Source organism: Bos grunniens, chromosome 21 (assembly GCF_055505025.1).
Source record: "Bos grunniens cultivar Pamir isolate PY7600 chromosome 21, Bosgru_T2T1.0, whole genome shotgun sequence".
Classification (NCBI taxonomy): domain Eukaryota; kingdom Metazoa; phylum Chordata; class Mammalia; order Artiodactyla; family Bovidae; genus Bos; species Bos grunniens.
In genome coordinates, this window is record NC_141185.1 from 69,699,540 (window position 1) to 69,717,624 (window position 18,085).

The 18,085-nt window shown below is 45.0% G+C and overlaps 1 pseudogene; it reads right to left on the reverse strand.

The window, feature by feature from the left end:
* Positions 1–1,478: 1,478 nt before the first annotated feature.
* The window catches only part of LOC147349943 (uncharacterized), a 72,827-nt pseudogene continuing 56,220 nt past the window's right edge, over positions 1,479–18,085 (reverse strand).

Below are 18,085 nucleotides of genomic sequence, written 5' to 3' on the forward strand. Positions count from 1 at the left end.
CTTTGCACCGTCAGGGCCCTCCTCCACACTTGCACAGCAGAGGCCTTTCCTAGACATGTTTGGACCCTCCCTCAGTTTGCAACAGGCTGTATTCACAGCTGTCCTTTCAATGCCTCCCTTGAAACTCAGCTCATGTGCTCCTTTGCCTGCATTGTGACCCACCTGGCTGTCATGGGAGGGACAGAGCTGACTGTGAATCCAAAGCTCAGATCTGACAGCTGGGAATCTGCGTAAAGGACCTGATTATTCACACTGTAAAGGCTGAAGTAGGCTCCAGGGGTCCAGAACTAGGGCTTGGGCCAAAGTGACTCCACAGGTGTTTTGATGCCTGGGGTGGCTTCTGGCTATTGTGGGACTGGTAGAGCATCTTGAGGTTCTGAAGGACCACTGTGCAGGTTCACAGTGCATAGAGAAGAGAAGGTGAAGTGTACCCTGTATGTGGTCTCAGCTCATGTATGAGCCAGACAGGCAGGCAGGTCCTGAAAGCACCTGAGCTGCCTTCCTGAGGGAGTGATGTGGGGCAGAGGATGAGACCCAGGTCTGTTCCCTCGTGTGGTACCCGGGGAAGGTTGTCACCAGAGTAAACACTTACACAGTGATGACCATCGCTGCTGTCTGCAAAGGGTTTACACTGGCGTATGTCTTCATTTAAGAGGTCATGCCATCTCTAAACTACACTGGTCATGGGCATGGCCTGTCCACCATCACATATTTCTTCTCTTCCTTACTGAACACTCATTTCCAAGAGGGTTTTTGGGCCATAGGATGTTGGGTTTTCTCTAGCTTTGTCCAATGAGGAACACCTTTTGGTCATTGGTGTTGTTCGTTTTCCAGCTCTCTCTTTTGGCGTATTCTCTGAATTTGCTTGTGGAAGAGGAAGAGCTCAGCATCACCCTTCAGGATGAGATTTCACACTTACAACATCAATGCCTACCTGGAGGTTCTGACCACATTTGCCGAAAGGGCTTCATTTTGCATATGATATCATGAAAGTACTTACACTGTCCTTTCAGTTACCCAAAGGCTACTTCAAATGAAATGAAAACAGGAATTCTCAAGTTTAGTCTTTCAATATGCGGAGAGTCAGAAAAATACCCTAGAGAATGGAAATGCTACCCACTCCAGTATTCTGGCCTAGATAATTCCATGGACTGTAAAATTCATGGGGTTTCAAAGAGTCTAACAAGACTAAGTGACTATAACTTTCAGTATCAGTCAGAAAAAAATCCATTTTTCTATCATTTCAGTGATTGGCTTTGATTGTGGACACCCAAAGAATGGGAAGAAATGGAGAAAGAAGAAGACTAAATGTTGTCAGGCGGGGGAGGGAGGAATGGGGAATCCTTGACATGAATCCAGGCTTTGCTGGGAAGTAGGGGGGATAGAATGAGAGGGTTCAAATGTAGACAGTGTTGATGGTTACACAACATTGTGAAGGCCTAAATATTCACAAATTGCATCAATTAAGGTAAAATTTATTAACAAATACTTAACAGAAAAAAATACATAAAGCCATAAAAAAAAAAAATCACAAGAAATCTACACACAAACCAGATGAAAAGAAGCTCAGGGGAAGGGAACTCAATCTGCCCTGGGTGGGGAGCAAGTTGATGGCATCCACTGGAAGCAGACAGGGATGGAGGCTGCAGAGCCAACCACTCCCCTGGACAAGGTGTTTCCAGAAAGGGCTCTGGGTCTCTGTTCAGAGCGGGGGCCCATTCTCCCTGCAGGGGTGGGTCAGTCATCATGGGTGGCTGGGTCTTGGGCAGGAGCCAGGGAGGGCTCTCCCTGCAGAGGTGGTGACTCATCCTCTGACTTGGGTTCTCCTGCCAAAGCCCCAGCGGGTACAGGTGCAGTTGGAGGTGGATGTTCTCGTTGAGGGGGTGGAACATAGCTTCCTGTGTCTGGGGTCCTGCAGGCAAAGAGGTGCGATATGCCCAGTGTGCTGGCCAGTACCCAGCTGGCCCGGTGTCTTTGGGAAGGGAAGTCTCAGGTCTCGATCTCCCCTCAGTTTATCCCTGGATCCTGCACCTGTAGCAACCATTGTTGTAGGGACAGGACTTGAAAGTCGAGTCTGGTTGTAATTAGAGGCCAGAGCTGTGAAAGAAGAGAAGGTTACACATTGCCAGTCTTCTGATGTGCGTATACGGGGACAGAAAGCTTCCCAGAGAATCCCGAAGAATACTCAGCATAGGATTCACGCTGACTACAGTGTCAAAGATGGGTGATGTGAGGCCAGCCTTTGCTCCAGGCCCAGCCCTAGGTCTGGGGGACTCCTCCTGTGTGGCTCAGCACCCCCTCCCCACATACTGACATTCACTGCCCCAGCCTTCTTACCTCTGTGCTCTACCATGCTGGGCTCCAGGTCCCCCTGCTGCCTCAGAGGCAGGATTTTTTGGGGCTCTGGGTCAGAGCCGGGTATGCTGAGCTCCGTGTCAGCCTGAGACTGGGCCCTGGCTGTGTCCTGGTTGGCGTCTGTGCAGCAGGCCTTCCCTGCTTCCTCTTCATGTCCAGTTGGGCTGATCCCTCCATGGGCACGATCACCTGGAGCCTGCATTGGGTCTCATGGGCAGGGGCGTGGTTGTCCGACACCCCCTTGGGGAGGTGAACGGAGTGCCCCCCTCATCGGCCACATCCAGTGGGAAGCTGTGAAATGACAGTGACCATCAGCCAGGCCCGCTTGGAGTTTACTGAGCTGAGCATGACCAGTATGGCTGCTCCTTCTGCCCGCTTGAACTTCTGTTCCCAGGAGAAACATGTGTCTGCTCAGGTACCCACCTAGGATGAAGGAGACCCCCCTGAGGGCATGGGGTCATCCTGGGCAGCCAGTGCTGCCTGGACTCTCCCCATCCCGCCCAGCCTGCTCTCCCCTGGGGTGGGGACACACCTGATCCACAGACTTTTGACCCACATCTGCCTGGGCTTGGTTGAGGCAGACATACCCTGAGAAACCCCCATCCACACACATAGGGAAAGGACTCAGGCTTACCCGGGTGGGATGGGAGAGGGGATGTGGCTTGGCCTGGGGCTCCCGTGTTACCTTTCTTTTCCTTCGGGCAAAGGGCCAGCGGCCTCTCGGCGGGAACCTGAGCCAGCGTCAGCCACATTTCCACACACTCTGTCTGTGCGCTCTCCCAAGGCCCTGGCCTCTGGGAAGGGGCAAACATCAGAACTTCTTGGCAGCACGTGATCTGACTGGGGCTCCTGTCCACTGTGAGGCCTGGAGACCTGGGTTCTGGGTTCTGCTGGGTTCTGTTGCCAGGAATTACATCATTTCCTGGGTTCATTGCTGAGGTCCTTTACACAAAGCTCTGTAAGGGAACCTCTGGGATTCTGACTGTTCACCCATGCCCTTAGGCCATGTATAGGCACAGTGACACCCACACCTCTCACCCCACAGCTTTGGCAGGCCTGGGTGCAGCCAGGGCTTGAGCTCTGAGGACACAGCTCTTTCACACAGGCTCATTCTTCCCATCTGTGATGTGGCCCTGGACAAGCCATATGCCCCTCAGAGTTTCCCCAGTCTCTCCATCTGCAGAGATGGAGATGCGTCAGTCTCGCATCTACTGCCTAGGTCTGTCAAACTGCAATACTTATATGCCTTTCAACCTGGGGCTGGTATCACATGGAACTTGTGCACTGGGACTTCCCAAAGGCAGAATTCAATACAGGGCTGACCTTGCACAGAATGGGGCAGAAACAGCCTGGATGGGCTCTGGGACCTAGGAAAAGGCACTCCCCTTCCTGCCGATTTTGAGAACCCGCCCCCCAATGGAGGACTGAAAGAAAGACTCGAAGGTCACCTTCTCTTATATCAAAGAGGACCCAACTTTCTGGTCCTTTTCTTTCCATTGAGATTCTGATTCAAGTGCCCCATCTTGGCTTCTGTGGGTGGCTGAGCCTATAATGGGTCCCTGCATTCTTGTCTTTTACTCTCAAAACCTTGGGTCATTTTCCCCGTTCTGGGGTGGATGGGCACTGTCATTGCTTCTAACTTCCAGATAGATTTATGAAAAATCTGTACAATCTACTCATTTCCTCTCTTTTGTTCAGTGTCTCTCTCTAGATATGTCTCTTTCTTTTCCTTTCTAAATTCAGTCTCTGTCTTCCTTTTTCTCTTTCTGTCTCTCCTGTAGATGGATGGATGCCTTTGAATGCACATGTATATTGTTAGCTTAGGGTTAGATTTTAGGGATAGGTTAGAGTGAGATAAAGGGTTTAGGTTGGAGTTGGTATTGGGGGATGGGACAAGGGTTGTGTGTTTTTTCTTGGAGACTTGAATGATGTTTGTTCTTAGTCTATTTTACATATGAACCGCTTATCAGATACATCACTTTCAAGTAGTCTCTTATGTTCAGTTTACTATCTTTTTGATTTGCGAAAGCTTGATTCCTTGGTGGCTCAGATGGTAAAGCGTCTGCCCGTAATGTGGGACCCTGGTTTGATCCCTGGCATGGGAAGATCCCCTGGAGAAGGAAATGGCAACCCACTCCTGTATCTTGCCTAGAAAATTCCACGGATGGAGGAACTTGGTGGGCTACAGTCCATGGAGTCACAAAGAGTCGGACACGACTGAGCGACTTCACTTTACTTGTGGTTGGCACAGTCAGATTTGTATTTTAAACACCAGTAAAGGTCGTTTGAGGGTGCACGAGGGCCTAGAGGAGCTACTCCACATTCAAGTCAGGAGAGGCGGCCCTGAAGAGGTACCCCTTGTCCAAGGTAAGGAGCAGTTGCTGCGCTTTGCTGGAGCAGCCATGAATAGATACCCCATGACCAAGGTAACAGAAACCCAAGTAAGACAGTAGGTGTTGCGAGAGGGCATCAGAGGGCAGACACACTGAAACCATAATCACAGAAAACTAGCCACTCTGATCACATGGATCACAGCCTTGTCTAACTGAATGAAACTAGGCCATGCCATGAGGGGCCGGCCACCCAAGATGGACGGGTCATGATGAAGAGGTCTGACAGAATGTGGCCCACTGGAGAAAGGAATGGCAAACCACTTCACTATTCTTGCCTTGAGAACCCCATGAACATTAGGAAAAGGCAAAATGATAGGATACTGAAAGAGGAACTGCCCAATATGCTACTGGATATCAGTGCAGAAATAACTCCAGAAAGACTGAAGGGATGGAGCCAAAGCAAAAACAATACCCAGCTGTGGATGTGACTGGTGATAAAAGCAAGGTCCAATGCTGTAAAGAGCAATATTGTGTGGGAACCTGGAATGTTAGGTCCATGAATCAAGCCAAATTGGAAGTGGTCAAACAGGAGATGGCCAGAGTGAACATCAACATTCTAGGAATCAGCGAACTAAAATGGACTGGAATGGGTGAATTTAACTCAGATGAGCATTATATCTACTGCTGTGGGCAGGAATCCCTTAGAAGATATGGGGTAGCCATCATGGTCAACAAAACAGTCTGAAATGCAGTACTTGGACGCAATCTCAAAAACGATAGAATGATCTCTGTTCATTTCCAAGGCAAACCATTCAATATCACGGTAATCCAAGCCTATGCCCCAACCGGTAATGCTGAAGAAGTTGAACGGTTCTATGAAGACTTTCAAGACCTTTGAGAACTAATACCAAAAAAAGATGTCCTTTTCATTATAGGGGACTGGAATGCAAAAGTAGGAAGTCAAGAAACACCTGGAGTAACAGGGAAATTTGGCCTTGGAGTATGGAATGAAGCAGGGCAAAGACTAATAGAGTTTTGCCAAGAGAACACACTGGTCATAGCAAACACCCTCTTCCAACAACACAAGAGATGACTCTACACATGGACATCACCAGATGGTCAACACTGAAATCAGACTGATTATATTCTTTGTAGCCAAAGAGGGAGAAGCTCTATACAGTCAGCAAAAACAAGACTGAGAGCTGACTGTGCCTCAGATTATGAACTCCTTATTGCCAAATTCAGACTTAAATGGAAGAAAGTAGGGGAAACCATTAGACCATTCAGGTATGACTTAATCAAATCCCTTATGATTATACAGTGGATGTTACAAATAGATTTAAGGGAATAGTTCTGACAGAGAGCCTGATGAATTATTGACAGAGGTTTGTGACATTGTACAGTAACAGGTATAAAGATTATCCCCAAGAAAAAGAAATGAAAAAAGCAAAAGGGTTGTCTGAGGAGGCCTTACAAATAGCTGAGAAGAGAAGAGAAAAGCAAAGGAGAAAAGGAAAGATATACCCATTTGACTTCAGAGTTCCAAAGAATAGCAAGAATTGATAAGAAAGCCTTCCTCAGTGATTGTTGCAAAGATATAGAGGAAAACAATACAATGGGAAAGCCTAGAGATCTCTTCAAGAAAATGAGAGATAGCAGGGGAGCATTTCATGCAAAGATGGGTTCAATAAAGGACGTAAATGCTATAGGCCTAACAGAAGCAGAAGATATTAAGAAGAGGTGGCAAGAATACACAAAAGAACTATACTAAAAAGATCTTCATAACCCAGATAATCACGGTGCTGTGATCACTCACCTAGAGCCTGACATCCTGGAATGTGAAGTCAAGTGGGGCTTAGGAAGCATCAGTATGAACAAAGCTAGTGGAGGTGATGGAATTCTAGGTGAGGTGTTTCAAATCCTAAAAGATGATGTATGAAAGTGCTGCACTCAATATGCCAGCAAAATTGGAAAACTCAGCCGTGACCACAAGACTGGGAAAGTTCAGTTTTCATTCCAATCCCAAAGGAAGGCAAGGCCTAAGAATGCTCAAACTACCGCACAAATGCTCTCATCTCACATGCTAGTAAAGTAATGTCCAAGATTCTCCAAGCCAGGCTTCAGCAATATGTGAACCATGAACTTCCTGACATTCAAGCTGGTTTTAGAAAAGGCAGAGGAACCAGAGATCAAATTGCCAACATCCACTGGATCATACAAAAAGCAAGAGAGTTCCAGAAGAACAACTATTTCTGCTTTATTGACTATGCCAAAGCCTTTGACTGTGTGGATCACAATAAACTGTGGTAAATTGTTCAAAAGATGGGAATACCAGAGCATCTGACCTGCCTCTTGAGAAACGTATATGCAGGTCAGGAATCAACAGTTAGAACTGGACATGGAACAACAGCCTTGTTCCAAATAGGAAAAGGAGTACGTCAAGGCTGTATATTGTCACCCTGCTTATTTAATTTATATGCAGTGTACATCATGAGAAACGCTAGGCTAGAAGGAGCACAAGCTTGAATCAATATTGCCGGGAGAAATATCAATAACTTCAGATATGCAGATGATACCACCCTTATGGCCGAAAGTGAAGAGGAACTAAAGAGCCTCATGATGAACTTGAGAGGAGAGTGAAAATGTTGGCTTAAAGCTCAACATTCAGAAAATTAAGATCATGGCATCTGGTCCCATCACGTCATGGCAAATAGATGGGGAACTGTGGAAAAAGTGTCAGACTTTATTTTTGTTGGCTCCAAAATCACTGCAGATGGTGATTGCAGCCATTAATTTAAAAGGCGCTTACTCCTTGGAAGGAAAGTTATGACCAATCTAGATAGCATATTCAAAAGCACAGACATTACTTTGCCCAAAAAGGTCTGTCTAGTCAAGGCTATGGTTTTTCCAGTGGTCATGTATGGATGTGAGAGTTGGAATTAAAAAAGCTGAACACCGAATAATTGATGCTTTTAAACTGTGGTGTTGGAGAAGACTCTTGAGAGTCCCGTGGACTGTAAGGAGGTCCAACCATTCCATTCTAAAGGAGATCAGTCCTGGGTGTTCATTGGAAGGACTGATGCTAAAGCTGAAACTCCAATACTTTGGCCACCTCATGCAAAGTGCTGACTCATTGGAAAAGACTGATGCTGGGAGGGATTGGGGGCAGGAGCAGAAGGGTACGACAGAGGATGAGATTGTTGGATGGCATCACCAACTCAATGCACGTGAGTTTGAGTGAAGTCTGCTAGTTGGTGATGGACAGGGAGGCCTGGTGCGCTGTGATTCATGGGGTTGCAAAAAGTCGGACATGACTAAGCGACTAACTGAACTGAACTTAAGCGATGCTTAGCTTTTCCATTGCAAAGCTGTTCAATTGGATGGACACCCGTTGGTGTACTTTGTTTTATTGTTTCCTTACTTGAAGAGAGACCCATTTCTGCCTCTGCTCACCAAATGTGATGGAGACTCTGATGTTAAGGAGCCTACGACCTATGCTTATTTCTAGAAATCTCAGAACATCAGCCTTTGGGTTGATGTGTTTCACGGATATTCAGGTGGTATGAGATAAAAACTAATAGAATTCTTTGGATGTAGCTCTCCAGTTTTTCCATGGACATTTAGCAAAGACACTTTCTTGTTCCTATTTGTATATTCTCCCCTTCTTTGTCACAAATGAGTTGACCATGGGTGCTTGGATTTGTTTCTGACAAACTCAACTTTATGACATTTCTCCAAAGACACACAAATGGCCAACAAATTTTAGATGCTCAGCCTCATTAATCACTAGGGGAGACAAGGATCACCATACCTCTTTAGGATGGCACACTGCATAAATTGTGTTCTTTTGTGTTATTTTTTAAGAGTTCACGATTTTTCAGAGATATCGTTATTTATGGTACTGTGGAAGCATTGGCAACATGTTGTCAGTATGAAGAGATGAGATTACTGATTCTAAAAATAATAGTGTTTAAATATGTATAATTGAGTATTTTATACCTTCTTTGATAAAGCAAAAAGTATTGAAACTGATGTTGATCATTTTTATGGACATTAAATAATATATCCTTAAAGTTTCAGTTTTTACTATCTTCAAAGAAAAAAAAGGTAAATTTTTGTATCCTATAATGTTGTTATATGAATATCAGTCTAAATTATTTAAAGCTTGTTCAGATGTAGACATAGCAGTGAAAGTTCTGTTAACACCAGAAATGTTTTTGTATGATAGAAAGGCAATCTGGTCTGTCTTTCTCAATAGTCTTTAATTTTGTGTTTACTACATCGTGTTTCTTTTCATTTTTTAAATTGGAGAATAATTACTTTACAATCTTGTGTTGGTTTCAGCCATAATATCAAGATGTCTCAGCCACAGGTATACATATGCCCCCTTCCTCCTTTAACTCCCTCCATTTTCCCTGCCCATCCCACCCCTCCAGGTTATCACAGAGCAAATTCCACTTGCTCTGGTTTTACATAAGGTAATATGTATGTCTCCATGCTATTCTCTCTATTGGTCCCACCCTCTCTTACCCTACTGTGTCCACAAGTCTGTATTCATTTCTCTATGTCTGTATCTCCATCTCTGCTTTACAAATAGGTTCATCAGTAACATCTTTCTAGATTCCATACCCATGCATTAATATACAATATTGGCCTTTCTCTGACTTACATACCTTTTTTTTTTTTTTTTTGGTGGTGGTACTTCTCTTAATACTTGACCTAATGTGCAATTAAACATAGAAGGATTTCATGGGATGAAAATGGCAACAACTGAGTGTTACCTTTTAGCCTAGCACTCCAGGCCCAAGTAAATCTAGGGTAAATTCATTTCTATGACAGCTTCTTTGACTGATCACATTCACTACTTTCCCCTGTTATCATGTGTACAATTTTCTGTTCCTACATAATAATTACATGTGTCAAGTATCGTGTGTCAGAAGTTGTATAGCAATGAGGAAATATGTTCATAATGCAGACACAACAAACACCCTCCAAAAGGTGTATGTAATAAGAATAAATTTTGTAATGAATTTCACTCCCTGGAAATACATTTAAAAAATAGAAAAAGTGACATCAATATGGGTTATAGATAGGTTTTCAGTGAAGGTGGACTAGACTAACAGCTAGGATCCCATCTTTCCTTAAAATGAAGTATTAAATATAAAAGGAACACACAATAGAGAAATAAAGAGAGTCTCTTAAATAAGTTGTGTTGGGAAAACTGGTCATTGCCTTTGAGAGATGGGGAAACTGAAATTCAAGAAGACTTGCTGGGCACCAGGGCATCATCTGGACCAGCCTCTCACCGTCCTGATGTGGTGGGTGCTCATCCACTTCCCGACATGCAGCATAGCCAGTAGGGGTGCATTGAGTCATCCAGAGCTTGCTGATGAAGAGAGGTTCCCAATGCCAGCCTGGCTCTCAGGGACTGAAACAGCCTGCTGGACTCGAGTTTGGGATGGCAGTTGAGAGTTGCCAAATGAATGGGAGGGGAGAATAGAGCAGGCTATGACTAAAGTCCAAGGTTCCACCGTCCTGGTGGGAAATGTGTTGTCCTAGACACCAAACGTTCCCGACATACACTGGATCTGAGGTCTGTGGCTCAGACTTCAGCCTTTCAGGCGGGTCATTTGGGTGACCCATACTTGAGCAGATACAGCTCTGTGGCCCTGTCATAAGCTGTCACATCCCTGTTGGCAAGAAAGGGAGCTGGACTTAAGGACAGGTGAGCTCAGATCACACCCAGGGGAGCGGGTGCACCAGGGCTGCCTTTGTGTTCCTTCCATTTTATTACAGTTTGCAAGTGTCTAGTTAGGAAGGGTGAAGTTGACCCCATTTTTTGTGGTGGAATCCAGACAGGGGCAAGGTAGAAATTTTTCTTAGGGTAGGCATGTCTAGAGGCAGCTTTTTCATCGAATTTGCATCTTCAAACACAAGCCCTTCCATGGGCTTCACTTAATGAACACATCTTCAGGAATGACAGAGATTTGTATATATCTGCTGTTTCACATGTCTACTATCTGTTCTGCCTATCAGAGTGTTGGGGGTGGTGCAAATTTGTTGCTTTCATTGTTCATTTTGTACCTGCACATGTATTTCAGCACTCTTCATATTGTCTGTTACAATAATTTCCTAACAAATTAGGGTTCAGTACACTTGCTCACTACAGTTGCTCAGTTGTGTCCATCTGTTTTTGAACCCATGGACTGTAGCACACCAGACCTCCCAGTCCTTCACCAACTCCCAGGGATTACTCAAAGTCATCTCCATTGAGTCGATGATGCTATCCAGCCTCTCATCCTCTGTCATCCCCCTCTCCTCCCACCATCAGTCTTTCCCAGCATCAGGGTCATTCAAATGAGTCAGTTCTTCTCATCAGGTGGCCAAAGTATTGGAGTTTCAGCTTCAGCATCAGTCCTTCCAGTGAATTATCAGGACTGATTTCCTTTAGGATGGACTGGTTGGATCTTTTTGCTGTCCAAGGTACTCTCAAGAGTCTTCTCCAACACCACAGTTCAAAAGCATCAATTCTTTGGCGCTCAGCTTTCTTTACAGTCCAACTCTCACATCCATACATGACAACTGGAAAAACCATCGCTTTGACTAGATGGACCTTTGTTGGCAAAGTAATGTCTCTGCTTTTTAATATGCTGTTTACGTTGGTCATAACTTTTCTTGCTAGGAGCAAGCATCTTTTAATTTTCTGGCTGCAGTCACAATCTACACTGATTTTGGAGTCCAAAATAATAATGTTTCTCACTGTTTCCACTGTTTCCCTATTTATATGCCATGGAGTGATGGGGCCATATACCGTGATCTTCATTTTTGTAAATGTTCAATTTCAAGCCAGCATTTTCTCTCTCTTTTACTTTCATTAAGAGGTCTTCAATTCCTCTTTGCTTTCTGTCATAAGGCTGGTATCCTCTGCAAAGCTGAGGTTATTGATATTTTCTTGGAAATCTTGATTCCAGCTTGTGCTTCATCCAATCCAGCATTTCTCATGATGTACTCTTCATATCAGTTAAATAAAGAAAATGATAATATATAGCCTTGACTTACTCCTTTTCCAATTTGGAACCATCTGTCTTTCCATGTCCATGTCTAACTGTTGGTTCTTGACTTGCATACAGATTTCTTAGGAGGCAGGTCAGGTGCTCTGGTATTCCCATCTCTTGAAGAATTTTAGACACTTTGTTGTGTTCCACACAGTCAAAGGCTTTGGTATAGTCAACTAAGTAGAGGTAGATGTTTTTATGGAAATCTCTTGCTTTTCTGATGATCTAAGGGATGCTGGAAATTTGATATGGTTCCTCTGCCTTTTCTAAATACAGCTTGAACATCTGGAAGTTCACAGTTCATTTACTTTTGACCTGACTTTGAGAAATTTTAGCATTGCATTGCTAACGTGTGAGATGAGTGTAATTGTGTGGTAGTTTGAGTATTTTTGGCATTGCCTGTCTTTGGGATTGGAGTGAATACTCACCTTTTCTAGTCCTGTGGCCCCTGCTGAGTTTTCCAAATTTGCAGGCATATTGAGTGCAGCACTTTCACAGCATCATCATTTAGAATTTGAATGGCTCAACTGGAATACCATCACCTCCACTTGCTTTGTTCATAGTGATGCTTTCTAAGGCCCACCTGACTTCGAATTCCAGGATGTCTGGCTATAGGTGAGTGATCACACCATGGTGATTATCTGGGGTTGTGAAGATCTTTTTTGCATAATTCTTCTGTGTATTCTTTCCACCTCTCCTTAATACCTCTACTTCTGTTATGTCCATACAATTTCTGTCTTTTATTGTGCCTATCTCGGTATGAAAAGTTCCCTTAGTATCTCTAATTTTTTTGGAGCTATCTATATTCTTTTGAATTCTCGTTTTCCTCTATTTCTTTTCATTGATCACTGAGGAAGGCCTTCTTATCTCTCCTTGCTATTCTTTGGAACTCTGCATCAAATGGGTATAGCTTTCTTTTTCTCCTTTGTCTTTTGCTTCTTTTCTATTCCTAGCTATACGTAAGTCCTCCTCAGATAGCTAGTTTGCCTTTTTGCATTTCTGTTTCTAGGGGATGATCTTGATCACTGCTTCCTGTACAATGTCTGAAACATCTATCCATAATTTTTCAGGTACTCTGTCTGCCAGATCTAGGCCTTTAATCTATTTCTCACTTCCACTGTATAATCCTAAGGGATTTGATTTAGGTCATAGCTGAATGGTCTAGTGGTTTTCCCTACTTTCTTCAATTTGAGCCTGAATTTGGTAATAGGGAGTTCATGATCTGAGCCACAGTCAGCTCTGAGTCTTGTTTTTGTTGACTGTATAGAGCTTCTCCATCTTTCCCTGTCTCCTGTACAATGTCGTGAACCTCATTCCATAGTTCATCAGGCACTCTATCTATCAGATCTAGACCCTTAAATCTATTTCTCACTTCCACCATATAATCATAAGGGATTTGATTTAGGTCATACCTGAATGGTCTAGCGGTTTTCCTTACTTTCTTGAATTTAAGTCTGAATTTGGTAATAAGGAGTTCATGATCTGAGCCACAGTCAACTCCAGGTCTTGTTTTTGCTGACTGTGTAGAGCTTCTCCATCTTTGGCTGCAAAGACTATAATCAATCTGATTTTGGTGTTGACCATCTGGTGATGTCCATGTGTAGTGTCTTCTCTTATGTTGTTGGAAGAGGGTGTTTGCTATGACCAGTGCATTTTCTTGGCAAAACTCTATTAGTCTTTGCCCTGCTTCATTCCGTATTCCAAGGCCAAATTTGCCTGTTACTCCAGGTGTTCCTTGACTTCCTACTTTTACATTCCAGTTCCCTATAATGAAAGGACATCTTTTTTTGGGTGTTAATTCTAAAAGGTCTTGTAGGTCTTCATAGAACCGTTGAACTTCAGCTTCTTCAGCATTACTTGTTGGGGCATAGACTTGGATTACTGTGTATTGAATGGTTTGCCTTGGAAACGAACAGAGAGCATTCTTTTGTTTTTGAGATTGCATCCAAGTACTGCATTTTGGACTCTTTGTTGACCATGATGGCTACTCCATTTCTTCTGAGGGATTCCTGCCCGCAGTAGTAGATATAATGGTCATCTGAGTTAAATTCACCCATTCCAGTACATTTTAGTTCGCTGATTCCTAGAATGTCGACATTCACTCTTGCCATCTCTTGTTTGACCACTTACAATTTGCCTTGATTCAAATTCCCTAAGCGTGACTGAGAGGAGCTACCCCACATCCAAGGTCAGGGGCAGAAGCCGGGAGGACCCCATGCCCAAAGGGCAGCGGCCATAAGGAGTTACCCCACGTCCGAAGTCAGGGGCAGCAGCCGAGAGTGCCAGCTGCAACGGTGCAGGAATGGCTGAGAAGAGCTACTCAAGTCTGAGGTCAGGGGCGGTGGCTGGGAGGAGCTACCCTGCGTCCGAGGTCAGGGGCTGAGCCGGGAGGAGCTACCCCACGCCCCCATGCCTGAGGCCAGGGGCAGCCGCTGGGAGGACCAACCCCACGTCCAAGGAGCAATGGCTGCACAGGCGCAGGAGGGCCTAGAGTAGCTATCCCATGTTGAAGGTCAGGAAGGGCGGCAGTGAGGAGCCCTCATCCAAGATAAGGAGCAGCAGCTGTGCTTTGTTGGAGCAGCCGTGAAGAGATACCACACACCCGAGGTAAGAGAAACCCAAGTAAGATTGTAGGTGTTGCAAGAGGGCTTCAGAGGGCAGACACACTTAAACCATACTCACAGAAAACTAGTCAATCTAATCACACTAGGACCACAGCCTTGTCTAACACAATGAAACTAAGCCATGCCTGTGGGGCCACCCAAGATGGGTGGGTCATGGTGGAGAGATCTGACAGAATGTGGTCCACTGGAGAAAGGAATGGCAAACCACTTCAGTATTCTTGCCTTGAAAACCCCATGAACAGTAGGAAAAGACAAGATGATAGGATACTGAAAGAGGAACTCCCCAGGTCAGTAGGTGCCCAATATGCTACTGGAGATCAGTGGAGACATAACTCCAGAAAGAATGAAGGGATGGAGCCAAAGCAAAAACAATACCCAGCTGTGGATGTGACTGGTGATAGAAGCAAGGTCCGATACTGTAAAGAGCAATATTGCATAGGAACTTGGAATGTCAGGTCTATGAATCAAGGCAAATTGGAAGACTCTTTAAGGTAATCCTAAAATTAGTAGCTGGTCTTAAGAGATATTGGGTTTACCTGATGCCTCAGCTGGTGAAGAATCCTCCTCCGTTGCAGAAGAGCCCAGTTTGATTCCTGGGTCAAGAATCCTGATCCACTGCAGAAGAGACAGTCTACCCAGTCCAATATTCCTGGGCCTCCTTTGTGGCTCAGCTGATACACAATGTGCCTACAATGTGGGAGACCTGGATTCGACCCCTGGGTTTGGAAGATCCCCTGGAAAAGGGAAAGGCTGCCCATTCCAGTATTCTTGCCTGCAGAATTCCATGGGTCATGTAGTCTACGGGGTCATAAAGAGGTGGACATGACTGAAGGGCTTTTCACTTCACTATGAAGAGATATCACCTGAATCCAGATTAGACTGGAGTCTCCCAGTATTATCTAGCATTTCTTCCCTGAAGCCAGCCAAAACCCACACACTTGCATTTCCATGGTCTCCACTTAGCCCACTGGACAGGAAATCCAGTGTGGTTCAAACAAGCTCACAGATAAGCAGGAGGACTCACAGGCAGATGGCTTCCCTCAGGTCTCAGGTGGAGCTCCGGGAGCACAGCAGGAACCAGTGCTCTCAATCCCTGGGCTCAGCATCGCCCTCTTTCTCAAGCCAGCGGCTCTGCCCTGATGGGAGCAGGATGGTCACTAACCGCCCCAGACCGACCTCACGCACCTCCCACTGCTGTAGACTGACCTCACTGGCCCCAGCCCTTCCAGCAGCACGAGAGCTTCTCTTCCCCTTGATTCCAGCATGAGTCCTGGCCCTGGGCCCCGATTGGTCACTGCCACAGTCCTGAGCCCATCACGGTGGCCAGGGAGGATGGAACACACTGATTGGACAGATCCAGGTCATGTGACCATTCTCTCCAGGGCACCTGTGAGCGCCTCACCATATATCAGGGGTGAAGACAACGTGATACCTCAAGAGCAGGCCTGAGAGTCCAGTCACTGTGTCCATGTGCTCAGTGTCCTGAGACTTGCCTGCTCCTCTCTCCACACCGCTTTGTCCTATAAAGACAAAATATTCATGACACACCTCTTCTCTTTCCAAGCCCTGTTTCACGTATCCACATTCAAGGGAGCAAGGTCTCCTGTTTGAAGATATGTTTGGAGATCCTCTGCTAGTCTCTAGGTTTGTTTTTTTGTGTGTCATATTAGAATAATTCATTTTGTCAAAAAATACCAGCATGCAACATCACATGCTGCTCTGTGTTTTCAGGATTATTACCTGTTCTGAGTAGAGGACATGGCCCAGGGGCCTGCCAAAGGGAGTGAAGGAAGCACCTGAGACACTGAATCACTGAATCCCTTAGCTTTACACCTTAAACTAACAAAACATTAAAAATCAACAATACCTAAAGTTAAAAAAAAACAAAACAAAACAATATTCACTCATCAAAGATAGTTCTAAAATTTGTCAAGGTTTCCTTTCAAGTGTTGGTATATTTCTAATTGCTTTGGTGGTGTTTTGTGAGGTAGGGATTCAACTTACTTCCCCAATGGATACCAAATAGTCCCAATGGGTTTCTGTTCTCCATTTACATACTAAGAAACATTTTTCAAAACCCCACGTATTAAGAACTTCAGATTTTTGGTAATTTGTGGAGCACCCCAGCGACAGGTGTCCTTTACTGTGTCTCCTCCTAACACGTCACCATTGCCAGTTTCTAGTATACAGAAGTGGAGCAGGCAATGGCACCCCACTCCATTACTCTTGCCTGTAAAAGCCAAGGATGCAGGAGCCTGGTAGGCTGCAGTCCATGGGGTCACTTAGAGTTGGACACGACTGAGAAACTTCACTTTCACTTTGTACTTTCATGCATTGGAGAAGGAAATGGCAACCCACTCCAGTGTTCTTGCCTGAAGAATCCCAGGGACAGGGAAGCCTGGTGGGCTGCCATCTATGGGGTCACACAGAGTTGGACACAACTGAAGCGACTTAGCAGCAGCAGCAGCAGTATACAGAAGTGCCCCCAGAAAGTTCTCTGTAGTGAACCATGCATGTTTCTGTGAGGACAGAGGATGTGAGCACGGAGGTGAGGCTAAGTCCATAATGACCACTGACCATGCCCAGCAACCTCAATGTTAGTCTGGCTGTGACTCCCTAAGGCAAGGTCTGTGTTTCTTCCTTTGATGTCTAGCTGCCCACAAAAAGTTTGATGGTTTGAAACCTGATTCTCTTGAACCAGCAGTGTAGAGATTAGATCCATAGCCTGAGTTTCCATTATATTTCTACCATTTGGGCTCTCTTGAGCTGGTGTGGAGATATTTCTGATACATTTCTGGTAAAGGCCTGAAAGGCAGTCCTTGTGCTTCCTACCCCTTGTCTCATCTGTACTTCTGTCATTTTTATCAATATGGTTCCTTCACAATGCTCTTAGTCCTTGTGTCATTCTGACACTCAGGCACCTGTGGTTTAATAGACCTGCAGCTCCAGGGAGCTCTTTGCCTGGTGGAGACGTGGAGAACTCTGGGAGCAGCACCATATCACACTAGAACCAGGACCAGAGAGAAGATTCTTACCAGGAAGACTTCATCCCTGCTGTGGGGTGTTCGGAGTTCACTTCTGATTGTGCACCCCCGGGTTCTTGGTGGAGGCCCCGCTCTGAGATTTGGAAAGGAGGTGGCTTTTCCCCTGAAAAAGAAACTAGTATATATATATATATATATATATTTTTTTTTTTTGCCTCGGTCCGTGTCCAGCCCTATCTGGCTCCTCAGCTCCACACTGGACCCTCACCCACAGGTTAAGGAGAGCCCAGTTCCAGAAAAGATTCACACAAGGAGAGGCTGCTGGAGACCCTCCAACCCCCTGGTCTAAATAAGCATTTCCTTTTGGTTTCACAACCCTGGGACTCAAAATGGGTTTTGAATCCATTTTGCAGTTGAAATGGTTGAGCCCCAGATCATTGTGTGATTTGCCCAGGGTCACTCAGCAGGTCATTGCTTGAGCTGGGATTTCAACTCAGAATTCCTGTCTCGGAGTCCATAACTCTGTGCAAGTCATTCAGCTCCTGGTTTACATTTATTTCAAGATATTTTATTCCTTTTGAAGCATTTGTAAATGGGGCTGTTTTCTTCATTTCTCTCTCTGATGGTTCATATCCTGTTATCGCCGAATTTATTAGTTCGAATAGTCATTTTCTGGTGGAGTTTTTAGGGTTTCACGTAATATCAGGTCATAATCAAATAGTGACAGTTTTACA